The sequence below is a fragment of the Procambarus clarkii genome, chromosome 42, assembly GCF_040958095.1.
Source record: "Procambarus clarkii isolate CNS0578487 chromosome 42, FALCON_Pclarkii_2.0, whole genome shotgun sequence".
In the NCBI taxonomy this organism is placed as follows: Eukaryota; Metazoa; Arthropoda; class Malacostraca; order Decapoda; family Cambaridae; genus Procambarus; species Procambarus clarkii.
This window is the reverse complement of record NC_091191.1, coordinates 9,671,596-9,688,237: the sequence shown is the minus strand read 5'-3', so window position 1 is coordinate 9,688,237 and position 16,642 is coordinate 9,671,596. Positions and strand designations below refer to the sequence as shown.

Below are 16,642 nucleotides of genomic sequence, written 5' to 3'. Positions count from 1 at the left end.
TGCAACAATGTGACGCAAAAGTCACTTTAAAATGTGTGCAAAGCATCACAAGAGTTGGATGAGCGTGAAGGCTTCTAGTGTGTGTTTGTGTTTTACGAAAGGAAAATCTTTTTAGGAAAAGATTCTTCCTCTCACATAATATCTACAGCGGCGTCTTTTTTTTTAGTTTATGAGGCAAATAGCCACGAAATTTTGCCGCTAATTTTTTCAACCCCATTTTTCCCCGGCCTCAAGTCTCAAGCTCTGGGGCCCCCGTCCCGCCTACCTAGCAGGTTGGTTGGAGCCTTTGTGAGTATAGACACCAGGTGGGTCTAAGTGTATAGTGCGAGTGTTCTTATTAATATTTTCGATAGCTGACTTACTGCATTTGTGAGTGTTAGTGATAGTCATTTTAATTCATCTATTTTGTTGAGTTTGTTATAGTTAAAGTCACTCTGTTGCATTTAGGAAAAGGTATCATCTAAATACGTTATTATTAGATTAACTAGATCTCTAATGCACGTCCTACTAATCTCTCTCTCTCTCTCTCTCTGCTACTACTTCTCTTCCTCCTTCTGCTCTCCACAGCCGGAGACACACCCTGTAGCACACCCCTCTGGTTTGCAGAGTGAATCTTGCATGAATGTAATATCAACAACATCAACAATAACTCTGAGAGTCATGTAAACAAAAGCCAGAGTAACATTAGCGAAAAGAATTCAAGTCAACGCAAACAGGACCCGATACTGGTTAAAAAAAATATAATGAATATAAAGAGATTGGAAAAAATCTAACAATCAAATTTCTCACAATAGTTGCAAATTTTTGTAGTCCTCTTGCAATCTGCAATGTTTTTCTTTCATTATGGTGAGACTGTTCTCGTTAGGAAGATCTATTATAGAGGTTTCTCGAGGCGGCGAGGATATGATTCCTTCTTGATGGGGTTCTGGGAGATATAGCTTGTGAAGTGGTCAGTTTCACCTCTAAGATGCTCCTGGAAAAAATTAAGGAATATATATTATATTTAAATATTTCATAATAATACTAATAATAATATTCGTACTTTCATTTATATGATAATTACAATTTAACAATCTATATCTATGAAATAAGGTGTCTTCGCAGATGGAGGTCAAACTTTTAAGGTTAGCCTCACCCAACCTTCATTCATGAAACATGTGGGGTAGGGGAGTGTCATAGGTCAGTAGGTGGTCGACCCAAGTGAAATGCTTTAAAAAATATTGGCATTTATAGAGGTCCTCCATACGATTTTCATATTTTCCTACAGAGTTGTTTAGGATTTTCATTGCTACATAATAGGAATATTCGGAGAGAAGGGGAGAGAGAAGAGGTAGGGGGGGGGGGGGGGGAAGGATGAGAGGGAAGGGAAAAAGGATGGCAACAAAATCCTAATTGGCCCAACAAATTTATTATTATCCAACTAACCCCCCCCCCCCAATAGAGCTTATTGTTTGTAGGCTTATTGATGAACGTTCTGTGGGGTCTATAAGTATGTGTGTTGGGTGATCTTTTTATTATTAAATCCGTTTAGTCATCACATCTCCCAATCTAATCATCTTTTAACTTATTCCATTTGTAATTTGTTTACAGGAATTTACACAAATAGCCAAAATACACTACAAACTATCACACTCACTTGTGGAGTTAAGTTTTATGTAGTATAATAGAATCTGCGCAAATAAAAAACGTATTTATAACACTAAAAAAATCATGATGTCTATACTGTACTATTAAACATTTCGCGGTAAATTCTATGGAAGGTATAAATCTCTGGCTTTCCCGTTAGAAGAGTCCTATACCCGTATCGGTATTTTCTCAATGGTTTCTAAAGAACTACTGTTACCCAAAGGTAACTTCTGAAAAATACTGCCCCTAACGTCCGGGAGATCGTCAAGAGAGAGGACTGAATGGAGATCCCGGAGACGGAGAAGTTTGTTGATACTTCGAGTTCAGCCGGGCACAGGCAAGTTTCTCAGGGTATTCTGGCGCTGGCACAAAGTTGGTAACAGTCGGAGGGACTTGGATGATCTCTCCCCATGCGGCATCTAGGGAGGGAAGAAGAGAGGAAGAAAGATAGAGAGGTAGGAACGCAAGGATGGATCCGTGACCGCGACGGTACATCTCATCATCAAACGGCTGTCAGCATTTTACTAAATGCATTTTACTCTATACGACTGACAGGCGAACCAGCAGGTCCACTCTTATGGAGCGAATCATCATCTCTGAGGCCTTGTTTCCCCGAGAGAGAGCAGGTATAAACTAATTACCATACGTTGAAGCACCCAGCCAAAAGCACATTTCATATATAAGTATAAACTAGTGGGAACCGTTTGCTGAAGAACTCTGACAGTTCGGAGACCATACGGCGAGCACAGGAGATCACTTATTTCAGGTTTATATGATTTAAATGTACCCCTTCAAACTATCTAGTAAACTAAGATGCAAGTAGAACTTACACTGTAGTGTAACACACACAGAGATCACACTAACGTGATGCATCAAATGAACAAATCCACAAGGGCCGTGACGAGGATTCGAACCTGCGTCCGGGAACATCCTCATCACGGCCCTTGTGAATTTGTTCACTATAGTGTAATTTTTGAGAACAGGATGCGGATCGACCCAGCGTTCTGGGTGACCCCAGACATATCGCGTTATTGTGATGTCATTGTTGAGACTTTATACTACACACAGGCGACAGGGTCTTCAGCTGAACCATCAATAAACTTAGCTAATGACCGCTATGTCTTGGTGGCGCAGTGGTCAGCGCAGTCTACACACAACTGAAAAGTCCCATACAGGTTCTATTTCCGCAGCTGGATAGAGACCTTTGGGGGAGTGTTTTCTATTACCTGTTTCTTCTGTTCGCCTAACAGTAAATAGGTAACGGGGAGTTACGCAACTGTTGTGGGTGCATCCTGGTGATAGGTCAATAGTCTAGATTCTAGAGAACCACAATAACTCTAACATTCTTCTTGTCCCCGATTATGGGAAACCATTTTCTAACAAAAAAAATATTTATAAAAAACTAATGTAATTTTCATAATGGTTGGCAAAAAAAAAAAAAATCAGAATTAAGGTAAAAAAAAACAGAGGGCAAAATTTCAAGCATGTCTGCATCACACACATCCCGGTCAACCTGCCTCTGACCTCTGGCAAGGTCACACACACACACACACACACACACACACACACACACACACACACACACACACACACACACACACACACACACACACACACACACACACACACACACACACACACACACACACACACACACACACACACACACACACACACATACACACACACACACACACACACACACACACACACACACACACACACACACATACACACATACACACACACACACACACACACACACATACACACATACACACACACACACACACACACACACACACACACACACACACACACACACACACACACACACACACACACACACACACACACACACACACACACACACACACACACACATACACACACACACACACACACACACACACACACACACACACACACACACACACACACACACACACATACACACACACACACACACACACACACACACACACACACACACAAACTCTCGGCCTCGTAGCCTCGTAGGGGCCTCGTAGCCTGGTGGATAGCGCGCAGGATTCGTAATTCTGTGGCGCGGGTTCGATTCCCGCACGAGGCAGAAACAAATGGGCAAAGTTTCTTTCACCCTGAATGCCCCTGTTACCTAGCAGTAAATAGGTACCTGGGAGTTAGTCAGCTGTCACGGGCTGCTTCCTGGGGTGTGTGTGTAGTGTAGAAAAAAAGTAGTTAGTAAACAGTTGATTGACAGTTGAGAGGCGGGCCGAAAGAGCAAAGCTCAACCCCTGTAAAAACACAACTAGTAAACACACACACACACACACACACAAACTCTCTCTCTCTCTCTCTCTCTCTCTCTCTCTCTCTCTCTCTCTCTCTCTCTCTCTTATTATTCTGTTGCGCTGTCCTCACAATGCATCGTTTTAGTCACTGTCTGGAATCCGATTTCACTGTATATGTAAGATCCGATAAGTTGCACTTTGCTTTACTGTTAAGGAGAAGAAAGACGGACAGCCCAATCTCGCGCGTAGCGAAGATTCACTCGGTAACCTTAACAATATGCAAACGACGATCCCAATAGAGGTAATCCTTTTTGGAAGTCAAATTATAGTGTTCATCGCGATTAAACCTGGAAGAAAGGGAACGATGGGAAGAGGAGGAGGGAGGGATGGAGGGAGGGAACAGGAGAGGGAGATGGAGAGAGAGAGAGGGAGACGGATGTAAAGAAGAGGAAAGACTTGAAGAAACATTAAACCAAAAAGGACAAGTGTCTAGGTGGAGAGGGGAGGGGCAATGAAGGCAAAAATGATCATAATGAAAGGAGAAGATAAAAATTATGTGATAAAGAGAGGAGCACCGAGGGCATACGAAGAGGTAAATGAGCCAATCTCTGCAAAGAATGAGGTAAATGAGACCAATGCCCGAGCTGACTTTAGTAAAAATTTATATTAAAAGAGAGAGAGAGAGAGAGAGAGAGAGAGAGAGAGAGAGAGAGAGAGAGAGAGAGAGAGAGAGAGAGAGAGAGAGAGAGAGAGAGAGAGAGAGCCAGAAGGAAGGGATAAATCCCAAGGAAAGTAAAGCTGGTCTTAGGCTTCTCCACCATCCTCCCTCAGCCCCCTTGAGACCTCACCACCCGTGTCCTCCGCTCTCTACGACAGTTGCTGGCTGATATTAGCATTCTCTCTCTCTCTCTCTCTCTCTCTCTCTCTCTACCTTTCCCTATCTTTAAATGGGTGAGATGTCGAGCTTGCGTGAACGCTGAGGCTTCGACGAATCTGAATATCCAGTGGGTCATTTTTTGGTAGGCATAACTGGCGCTGTGGGGCGAACCAATCGCCGCCTTCAAGGTCCTAAATGATGTCCAGTTCAGATCCCACTTCTGGGTACATGAGTGCGACTTCTAAAGTTCTGACAGTCACGTCACTTGCGGTAGCTGCTTCGTGGCGTTTTCTTCTACAATGTCTATTATTTATGCTATTGAAAATGTCAGCGTTGCTCTTTCGACGGCCACACTCACGTACGATAACATGAATTTAAACTTAGTTGTACTAAAGGAATATTGTGTTGGGCATCGTCCATTTGTGTTAAAACAATATTACCCTCAGACTACAAATTAAACAAAGATATAGAGAAAATCCACCAGGGCTGTGAGGTGGGCTCGAACCTAAGACCCCAGCATTGCCAGTCGCGTACTCTACCACTGTAAACAAAGACACACTAATAGTAATTGCTCGGATATGAAGAGTGAACTTCTCTTAAGGTCACGAATTAATAAAAAGACTTCAAATGCTACACACATGTAGTAATAATAATAACACACATATAAGATTAATACAAAATATTGAAGAACTGAAGGATTTCACTGAAAACCTCTCCACTTCAGGTTTTGATAAATGGTGCCATTTAATTTATTGATAAAACAGCATCAGTATCAGGACTTTTTGGTATCGGAATTTGGATATTGTCTTCGGGGTCCAAGTCGCTTGAAGACAGTATAAAAATCTTTTATATACTTATATTTGTTTTTTTTTTATTGGGCATTGATTACTCCAAAGCTTTCATTTTTAATCCATTTGGGGTAATTTACCCATTTCCCCCACGTGTTTCAAGGCCCGTGTCGAGGTTATCAACAAAGGTCATTAAACAAGATGAATTTCACCACCTCACCATAACACCATAATTTCCCCACCTCACCATAACACCATAATTTCCCCACCTCACCATAACACCATAATTTCACCACCTCACCATAATGGGGTAGGCTACATTTTGCGGGTGAGAAAACGCAAAAATATCATGATGTATAGTAATGCTGATTACGATACATCATGAAAATGCAAAATGCAACATACGAATGAGTATCAGATACTCAGTGTTATATCTGAATATGCACTGAATATCTACCACTCAACGTTGCAAACCATAAGGCGGAAGTTACAACACAAGACGCTCAGTCGGCTGTAGCATCACTCTAGCTGTGACATTCTCGAAGACATCACTCCCGTTGCTATTTGCCTCACTCACACTTGGAACATGCTCTTCAAAAAAGTAGAAACTCGCCAAATCAAGTCATCCAACCATTGAAAGACTCAGGTACACAACTTCACTCTGCATTTAATTTGATAGACATTACATTAAATAATGTATAAACATACACAAAAAGTTTCTGGGGCCAGGCTTCAATTGAGCTGTTCATAATGAACCCCGAGCTTAAGTTTACACAAGAAATCTAAATTCTTTTTTCATTTCACAGTACTTTTCCTCCACGACACAAACTTTACAAACAGCTGTGTTCAATAAACCGCTTGACAAGCCAGAAAAAAATATTGAAATACGAATCGAGAATTCCAGAGACAGTCTCTCGTTAAATGATAAATCCAATCTTGTGCCTCAGGTTTATATAGCCTCCTCGGCATAGTAATGTTCCTTGGCAGAGCTAGTTTCTCTGTCTGTCTGTCTATGTGTGTGTGTGTGTCTACTCACCTAGTTGTGCTTGCAGGGGTTGAGCTCTGGCACTTTGGTCCCGCTTCTCAGCCGTTAATCAACTGGTGTACAGATTCCTGAGCCTACTGGGCTCTTATCATATGTACACTTGAAGCTGTGTATGCAGTCAGCCTCCACCACATCACTTCCTTCCTTCCTGTGTGTGTGTGTGTGCAGAGTATAGAGGAAGAGGATATGCCAGAGTACATGTCTGAACACCATAAGCAGGCGCCGAAACATCAACACTGTCACCTCCACCTCCGCAACACACCTAAAGGCTTCAACACTATACCACGCTGGCCACTTTCCGTCATTCCATTAGCCTCTGCCCTCGCCAAACCCGCCAACGTTCCTCTTGCAACATTTTCGTGATTGTTACAATCATTCCTGAACTTTCCAAATCACTTCAGTTTTGTTCCCTCTTCATTTATCACTTTAACTTTAATTTCCTTTCCACCTCTATATTTCCCTCTTCTAACCTTTCTCATTTTCTCTCTTCCTCCTCCTCCTCCTGCCTTCTCTCTATAACTAGTCGTGTTCACTAAGTGCCTCTCCGATGGGAGATTGTGCATCATCATTTACATATAGATTACTCCTACCGAAGTCATAGGTGCCTATTCTTCATAAGTACCTACTCTTCATAGGTGCCTACTCTTCATATGTGCCGATTAAACATAGGTGTCTACTTCCCTGCTTTAGCACCCTAATTTTGGCATGAAATCAGGAGATTAAAAAATCAAGATTTTGATAGGCTTTTGTAATGGACGAGAGATCAGGAGATGCAGCCTAATGCTGACCAATATAGGGATTCCAAGCCAAGGTGTTGGCAATATAGTAACCGAATATAAGCGTAACAACGTTCATATTGCTTCACCTAAATGCAAAAATGATCTGAGAATCACGATTAGCTATGATTTTTAAGCCAAAAATTAAAAAGATATCGACAAATAGGACGTTGGGATTCATATTGTCAAGTGGTAGATATTAACAATGATTATCTACGTTAGTATCGTTTAACGTTAGTATCCAGCTTTATCATGTTCTTGTTAGGAACAGTTGGGTTGTGCGGTTGAGTCCACAGTTCGGTCATTGTACTCTAAATTCACTCGAACGCGTACACTAAAGGATGCCAAAGGTAATCCCTGGAATTAGAACTCTCCCTTACGAAGAGATTAAACAAAATTAATTTACTTTCTAGTACATTAAGTTGTTAGTCTAGAAAGACTAACAGCAAATGCTGATATGATCTAAGTATTCAAATGAGATGGAGGGTATTAATAAAGTGTTAAGTTTATCAACACAAAATTGAACACGAAACCCAAAATAAAGATTTCATATTTTTATATTCATGTAAATATTCGTTTGAAAAATAGGGTTATTGATGGTACAAGTTTCTGGATAACATAACACACGCAGGATCGCTGAATTGTTTCAAGCGTAGGTTAGACATGTATGTATATGAATGAGCTTCGTTGGATTTAAAAGAGTTAAATAATAATGGGCCTCTAGCAGTTTCCCTTATCCTTATGTTCTTCCAAGTGCTAAACAGTACTTGGAAAAACACACACATTGACAAGGGCTTTCTACTGTGTATTAACCTATAGTCACCACCTTCTCCCTAAGCAGATCAGGAGTCACAACAACGTGGCTGAAATATGTTGACCAAACCACACACTAGAAAGTGAAGGGACGACGACGTTTCGGTCCATCCTGGACCATTCTCAAGTCAAAACGTCATCGTCTCTTCACTTTCTAGTTTGTGATTTGGTCAACACCTTCTCCCTAACATTCTTTTTTCCCTCCTCTCTCTCTCTCTCTCTCTCTCTCTCTCTCTCTCTCTCTCTCTCTCTCTCTCTCTCTCTCTCTCTCTCTCTCTCTCTCTCTCTCTCTCTCTCCTCCAGACCCCGTTTTCCCTTTCACATCTCACTCTTCCATCCCACATCTACCCTGACAACCTTCTCACCTCTCCCGGCAGTCACCCATCCCCCAGGCCAAGAGGGTAGAGTGTATTCTGCTGTAGGTCCACCGAGCCGCTGGCTCAGGTCCTCACGCAAGGCAAACGACCGGATATTGAGAGTGACAAGAGGAGAGTACTGAAGGCCTAAGAGAGAGAGAATAGGCCTACGAAAGACGAGAAGGAGTGGGGTTTCCAAAGGTCTGAAAGAGAAAGAAGGGGGCAACAAAATACCTGAGAGTGTACCGAAGTAATGGAGAATGGCAATATCAGATAAAAAATAATATAATCGAGAACATGAAAAAGGATTAAAAAATGCATAAAGAAAAAACACGAGAATTATCCCAGAAAGATGAGATTTATGAATTAAGAGAAATTGGATAATTAAAGAGTATGACTTGGTAAAAATAAAACTTGGTTAAAACTTGGTAAAATTCATTAGACGAAGCATTTTTTAGTGATATCAGAACTTGGAAATAAAATATGTAAGCAAGGAGTAAATGTGGAATTTGATATATCCTGTATTATATATTTGCACGCCCACGTGCGTTCATTCACACACACACACACACACACACACACACACACACACACACACACACACACACACACACACTAGGGGGTAAGGTAATTAAACTAGGGGGAGGAAATAGGAGGCCAGACACTGGATACCGAATGGGAGATGAAGTCCTTCACGAAACGAACAGAGAGAAAGATCCCGGAGTTGATATCACGCCAAACCTGTCTCCTGAAACCCACATCAAAATAATAACATCGGCGGTGTATGCGAGGCTGACTAACATCAGAACTTCCTTCAGAAACCTGTTTAAGGAATCTTTCAGAACCTTATATACCACGTATGTAAGGCCAATCCTGGCGGATTGCGGTCCCAGCATGGAGCTCATACCTCGTCAAGCACAAGACGAAGCTGGAAAACGTTCAGAGGTATGCCACTAGGCTAGTCCCAGAACTAAGAGACATGAGTTATGAGGAAAGACTGAAGGAACTGCACCACACGTCGCTAGAAGATAGAAGAGCTCGGGAAGACATGATCACCACATACAAAAATTCTCAGGGGAATTGGCAGGGTAGACAAGGATGAATTTAACACGGGTGGAACAGGCACAAGGAGGACACAGGTGGAAGCTGAGCACCCAAATGAGCCACAGAGACATTAGAAAGAACTTTTCCAGTGTCAGAATAGTTAGTAAATGAATGTACTAAGAAGTGATGTGGCGGAGTCTGAATCCATACACAGTTTCAAATATAGCTACGTTGGAGCTTGAGAAGCTCAGGAATCTGTACACTAGTAGATTGACTGTTGAGAGGCGGGACCAAAGAGCCAAAGCTCAACCCCCGCAAGCACAACTAGGTGAGAACACACACGTCTCTCAGCTCCTGCCAGGGTGTAAAACATATCTCTCCAGGGTGACGTTGGTGCCCTTAGTGCTGCTCTCGGGAGGAACATTCATCCTAATACAGGGCAGCTAAAGTACGCACGCACGTACGCACGCACGCACGCACGCACACACTCACATACACACACACACCCGGCCAAGACCGTCAGTAGTTTCAAAGCGTTATATGACAAAGAGTGCTGGGAAGACGGGACACCACGAGCGTAGCTCTCATCCTGTAACTACACTTAGGTAATTACACACACACACACACACACACACACACACACACACAACTCACCCAACAGTTTTCAAAATACAAGCCTATCGGAAGTATGACCCGAATGTTAATTTTAAGCGGAATTCAGGGTGATTACATATATTTGGATTTTTAAATTACTACATTTTATACCGAAAATATGTAATTTATTAAAAACGGCGATTTGGTCATATTTTACCAAAATCCTTCTACAGTTTTCAAAATAACTAATTTGCATATTTTTGGTATAGAAAGTCGTAATTTAAAACTACAAATATGGGCAATCACCCTGAATTCCACTCAGAAATAACGTTCAAGTCATACTTCCGATAGGCATCGTATTTTGGAAACTCCTTGTCAATTTGGGCAAAATATGACCAATCGCCGTTTTCACTAATTTGCATATTTTGTTAAACAAAGAATTTAAAACTCCATATATGTTTAATCATACTGAATTCCGCTCAAAAATATCGATAAACAGTAAATGATTATCTAAACAGGAAAATTAAATATAAGAGAGAGAGAGAGAGAATATTTGCCTTGTAATATTATTAAAAAAAGATGGTAATACATTTCACTGTATCATCTTATGTATTCCCACAATCACCCTGTCATGAATGTTTTCAACGGAGTAAGCAGTTAGGTTTAAAGCACAGTGGCTAATCGCGTTATTGAAATGGAATTTAACCTTTGGAAGATAGACTGAACTGTGTTCATGAAAAGAAGAAAGAATTTGTTTTGACACTATTCGCGAGTAATAGGCTACAATAAGTTGAGTTATCTGCGAGTGACATTAGGCTAAGTTTAGTTGTCCATCAATTAGTTGAAATGCTCTCTTAGTTTTGGTTTAAATCGGTTCGGTTAGTTCAGAAGTATTGGTTAGAATCGTTTTGGTTATCAGAGAGAAGAAAGAGCGTTGGGTAACGATGCTAGCTAGAAAGACTTAGAAACAGCTTTAAAAGATGTTTAATTGTGTTAGACATGTTAGGAATAAAGCCTTTGGCGTTAGTGTCTTCCATTGCAAAAGTGACATATGCCATTCATTCTACACTCAAGTCTCCAAACATTCCACCACACAGGGTTGGGTTCGAATCCCGATCGTCATATCTGCCAGACAAGTAGGTAATCGCGCTAACCATTACACCACTTTTGACTGAAACATTTCAACCCGGAACGAAACACAATAAGTGTTTGGTGTCTTTTCATCGTGGATATACGTATTCAGTTTCAGAACATATCAAAGAAATTGCCTTTGTAAAACTCAAGGCAAATATCCCTTGAGTTTTACGAAGGCAATTACAAAGGTAAAGAATTCCAACGAAGGCGTGAGCAGCCCGAATTATTAATTCATACTCTGTAATTAATTCAAGAAATTCCATTCCTCTTTAATTCATTATGATCATAAGTTTGAATAATTATAATCTTGGGCACGCACGAGGATTTATAATTATGAAAGTGGCCCCGAGATGTTTTATTTACTCCAGCAGTGAAAATATGGACAGGCGGTTAGCTAGAGAATTTATTACCGTGAAATTAATAGGGGGAAATATTTTAATTCTCACACGAAGTTGAGAAGAAGTTTTTCCATAAACTTCATATACTGTGTGTGTGCTTGCGGGGAAGTTGTGCTTTGGCTCTTTGGTCCCGCCTCTCAACCGTCGTGTGTGTGTGTTTTCTCACCTAAATACACATGCAGGGCCCCACTTTATGAACCTCATCGTCACATCTAATGCGAGATGTGTCTCATCCAATGTGAGATGTGTCACATCCAATGCGAGATGTGTCACATCCAATGCGAGATGTGTCACATCCAATGCGAGATGTGTCACATCCAATGTCACGTCATATAACATCCATCGTTATCTAATGTGAGAGTTACTCCCCCCTCTAAGATACCTGTGGACTGATGCAGAGAATTTAGTTTGTGTTGCAAGGCAAGCTAAATGTATACTAGGGGGAGAGTATATATGTCAAAGACCTTGTAGTACATTTGAAAAACAAAAGAAGTCAACTGTGGCAAGGAAAGAGGGACCGCTGGAGAGTTAAGGGGGGATGACATCACCGGTAGCCAATCAGGGGCCGTTGGGGCCGTGACGTAAACCGAGTCGGAGCGCTACGATTGGTCAGTCAGGCGATGGCGCTAGTGCAAAGAGGACTAGACATTCTCGCGGTCCTGATATTAACTCTTACCTTTCGGGCCTGTCACGCGCGCTGGTCGGCTCGTCGTGAGGACATTGGAGCGGGAAGATAGCAGCAGCGGAGGAGGAGGAACGGACGCCGCACCTTACGGCGCTCCTTGACAGACGGGCGGGTCGAAGAGTCTTGGGACGGACGACGTCGGACGCCATTTTGAATTCACAGTTTTGACTGGGTGTCATGGATGAAGAAATCCTCATAGGTCTTAAGTGTGGCCGTGAGAGGACACTTGGAGTGATGATTGTGTGGGAAGACGACAGACGCAAGAGTGGACTGTCACCATAATTTGGAAGCTTTAATCTTGTCTGCAGATGACATCCCCCACACACATCTCAAATCGAGGTAAGAGTTATTTGACTCAATATCCATGAATGACAGTGTTCATTGGGGATAAATTGGCCGTATGGAAGTCATCTGTATAGTAATTGTTGGTATTAGCATGGAAATATACAAGACAGACGCAGTTATGACCAGCGGAGGAGAGCGGCGTGCACCCTCCAACAGCTTGGGTAAGAGTGCTGTCGGTTAGACCACGCGCTAGGTATTTATGTGCACAAGGGGGAGTTGCCGAGGGTCGCTAGCGACGGCCCAGTGGATTATTCCCTATTATATATATATATATATATATATATATATATATATATATATATATATATATATATATATATATATATATATATATATATATATAAAATATATAATATATATATATATTTGCTTTTCTGTTTTTTCATTAAATGTGCAGGGGAAAGTTATGATCTATGTGAGGGAAACATATGTTACCCTCAGGATTAATGATAAATTACGTTTATTTGTGAGCTTGCATGATTCAAAATGTTGCTAAGTATATTGCACAATGGGGTGTGGAATAAGGGAGAGGGGGAAAGGGGGAAAGAGCATGAGAGGTACGGATTGAGGAGGGAAAAGAAGGAAATGAACAGTGGTTGGGGGGGGGGGAGAGAAGGAAGAACAGAGGTGGGAGAAGGAGAGGGAAACGGATAAGGAGAGAGAGAGGATAAGGACGAGGAGAGGGCAAAACGGTCGTTGCCGTTTTCCATACAATAAAATAAAAAGGGGAGAAAGTGGGAAGGTCTCACCCACAGCCCTCCTACTGGGGGAAGATGTCCCCAGCAGCCCTCCTCAGACTCCTGCTGGGACGTGAGACGGACCCGACGGGTTTCATAGCCAGCAGGAAAGAAACAGTGAAAAATAAAGACGAAAATAAAATGACAAAAAAATAAATAATCAAGAAAAAATACGAAAAAAATAAGAAATAACACCAATTAAAGCACTGAAATTGAAAAGAGAAAAAGGATAAGAGAAAGACTAATGAAGTGGGGGAAAATAAGACACACACACTAAAGAAATGGAACATATGAAGCTAATTAGAAAGCATTAACACAAGGATTCTTCTTGGCCACATGCTATGCTGTGGCCATCAATCATTGGACTGCTTGATGCTGCTTGATGCGTCAGGCAACCATCAAATATTTTGATTGACATTTCATGCTAATCAAACCACAAGCTCTGTGACACCAGAGAGCCAGAGCTCAACCCCCGCAAGCACAACTAAGTGAGTACACGCGGGGGGGGGGGGGGGGGAAGGATATTGAATTCGGCCATTAAAATAACGTAATCAAAATATTTAAAAGTTATTCATGTGCAACAGAAGTTTAGGTTAAATGCAAAACGAATATATTATACAATAAAGGTCTCACGGGGTTTAACTCTGCGGGCTTGCACGCGAGCGTGTGTGCTACACGAGTGAAAACTGGTTTAAACAAGTGTTCGGAACAAACTAATTTGGTCATGATATAATTGATATCCCACGCTCCAATTAGCGTTTCCTATATGTAGGCAGGGAAAAAAAATTACCATTGTTAAAGCAAGTAAACAGATAAATTAATGTAAAAACAAATAAACAAACATACATAGTTGTAAAAACAAATAAACACGCAAATACACGACTGTAAAAACAAATACACAAACAAGTGTCCAGCTTGACACTTGTTTGACACGTGGCTGTTTGATCACTTAAATAATACAATAATGCTATTCAGCGAGGCCGGGACCTTTTTGGCCAAACTGGGTATTTTATATACACTTTTTTAAGAACTGTGTTCAGGAAGGTTGCTATTAAGGAATTGCTGTTTTTATTTGTTTGGTCAAACCACTGTTACTATGCTGTTCTTGCAGAGCTGAGGCAAAGTTCTTGGATCCCGTCTTAATATAGAGTTGAATCTATTCAAATATAATACACATCCACGATAATTGTAGTTGTATTATATTTGATTGAGTAGTCTTCATCCTACCTTCTCTCTTGCTCCATTACTTATCTAAATTGGATCATTCCTCAGCTTAAATGGATCATGATTCATCCTAATTGGTTCATTACTCATAACTTCTTTGGTACTGATTCAGTTCTTTATCATCTTGTTTGAGTACTTTGTTCCCACTCGTGTTCCATATCAAAGAGCCTCCCATATCAGGTCAGTTCTCATGAATATTTTGTATGTTGTAACCGGTTCAGATTTTCAGGCGTAGCCTCAGTGGTTCATAGCCTCTCCTGACTCTGGCCGTCATTCCTCGCTGCCGCCTTTGTTTGGGTTTTGCTCATATTTGCCAACTTTTTTATTTTTTCCATTTTGCATCTAGTTTGTCTTTTATTCTTAGAGTAAGGCAGACCTGGAGAAGGGTGCCCTAGGGCAGGGCAGGGTGTTTATAAGTGATGATCCACAGCCGGAGAGAGAGTCCAGCCTTGTGCCCCTGAGCACATTCCGTGGTGTTCCTTGCTCACACATCGTTCCGTATCATCCCTGGCCTCACACAGGAAGCCCGTCACGTTTCCTCGCAAGTTTCCTGTCCATTTACGATCCTGAATTAATGTACGCCCTGTCCGCACACTGAAACTTTTATCGTTCACGTATTCAACAATGTTTCGTTTGCTTTCACTATCCTGTTATAGACTAAATGATACGAAATATATATTTATCTTCAAGTTCTTAAGATTCTTGTAGCATAGTGGATAAAATAAATAAATATCAAGATAAAATAAATATCCAAGATAAAATAAATATCCCGACCCCTAATAAAGGCAGTAAATTGTTTCCCAAGACAATATTTACGGACATTATTCATTATGGGATAGTATATATATATATATATATATATATATATATATATATATATATATATATATATATATATATATATATATATATACATATATACACATATATCACTAAGCTTCTCAGCATCTCTCTCTAAGTTTAACACATCTCTCGCTACTGTCTATATTTACATATGTATTTAAGAAAAGATCAATTCTTTACTCCCCACGGTCCTTACCTCTCTCTTCTCTCTCTCTCTCCCAGTCACCCACTTTTTCACTCACCCTCTCTCTCTCCCACCGTCTCTCATCCACTCAAAACTTTTCCATCAGCTGTTTACCCTTTCCCCCCACAGTCCTTCACCTCGCCCTCCCTCCCCTCCCTCCTCCCACATTCCCACCCACCACTCTCCTCCTCCCAGCATCCGAGTCTGGTACTTTACTTACTGATGAGGGTTTAGAAGCTCCGATCTCGTCTCATTTCCTGGTCAGGAGAGTAATCTCACACTGAATATATCGTACAGTGACGGATAAGGGATTCCGAGTAAAAGTGTAATGAGCGTGCTTGCCTTGTTGTATCAACTGGTAGCGTGATATAGCTCCTGAGCCCCGCCTCGTGGCTATTGTGCCTGGTGTATTTATCCGTTCCGAAGCTCCGTTACTGTCTTGAAGCGCTGGGTGATGCTCGATTCCACCCTCTCCATCAAGCTGTGTGTGTTTATTTATCACTCTCACTTGTGTCGCCTCGTCCTAGTTCCTTACCTGGAAAAAAAGAGTCTTTTGACTTAGTCTATTACTCTTAGTATCTTGTACGTTGTGATTATATCTCCTGTTGTATTTCTATCTTCTAATATCGCTAGATTTTGTTTTGTTAGCCTGTGCTTACAGGCAACATACCTTTGATATTTAATATATTTCATCTTTCTTATTTTTGATACTTTTCTCTTGACGAATTTTTGGCTCTTCGCAATTTTCGTTTCATGATTTTCTTGACGTGAGTTCCATGCAGGAGCTTTATAGTTTAAGACAGGAAGCCTTACTTATGTTTACTAACTTTGCATATTCTGCTGATGTTCTTCTGTTAATATGTGTCTCTGGTGTTAAGGCTGGTGCCACATCAATTCTCT

The 16,642-nt window shown here is 41.2% G+C and overlaps 1 protein-coding gene across 1 annotated transcript in view; it reads left to right on the top strand.

Moving 5' to 3' along the window:
- The first annotated feature begins 12,379 nt into the window (after positions 1 to 12,379).
- LOC138373598 (uncharacterized) overlaps positions 12,380 to 16,642 on the top strand; it is a 179,993-nt gene continuing 175,730 nt past the window's right edge. The window contains exon 1 of the mRNA XM_069339886.1: positions 12,380 to 12,748. The gene's annotated coding sequence lies outside the window, so the exon portion shown is untranslated. The remainder of the gene's footprint in view (positions 12,749 to 16,642) is intronic.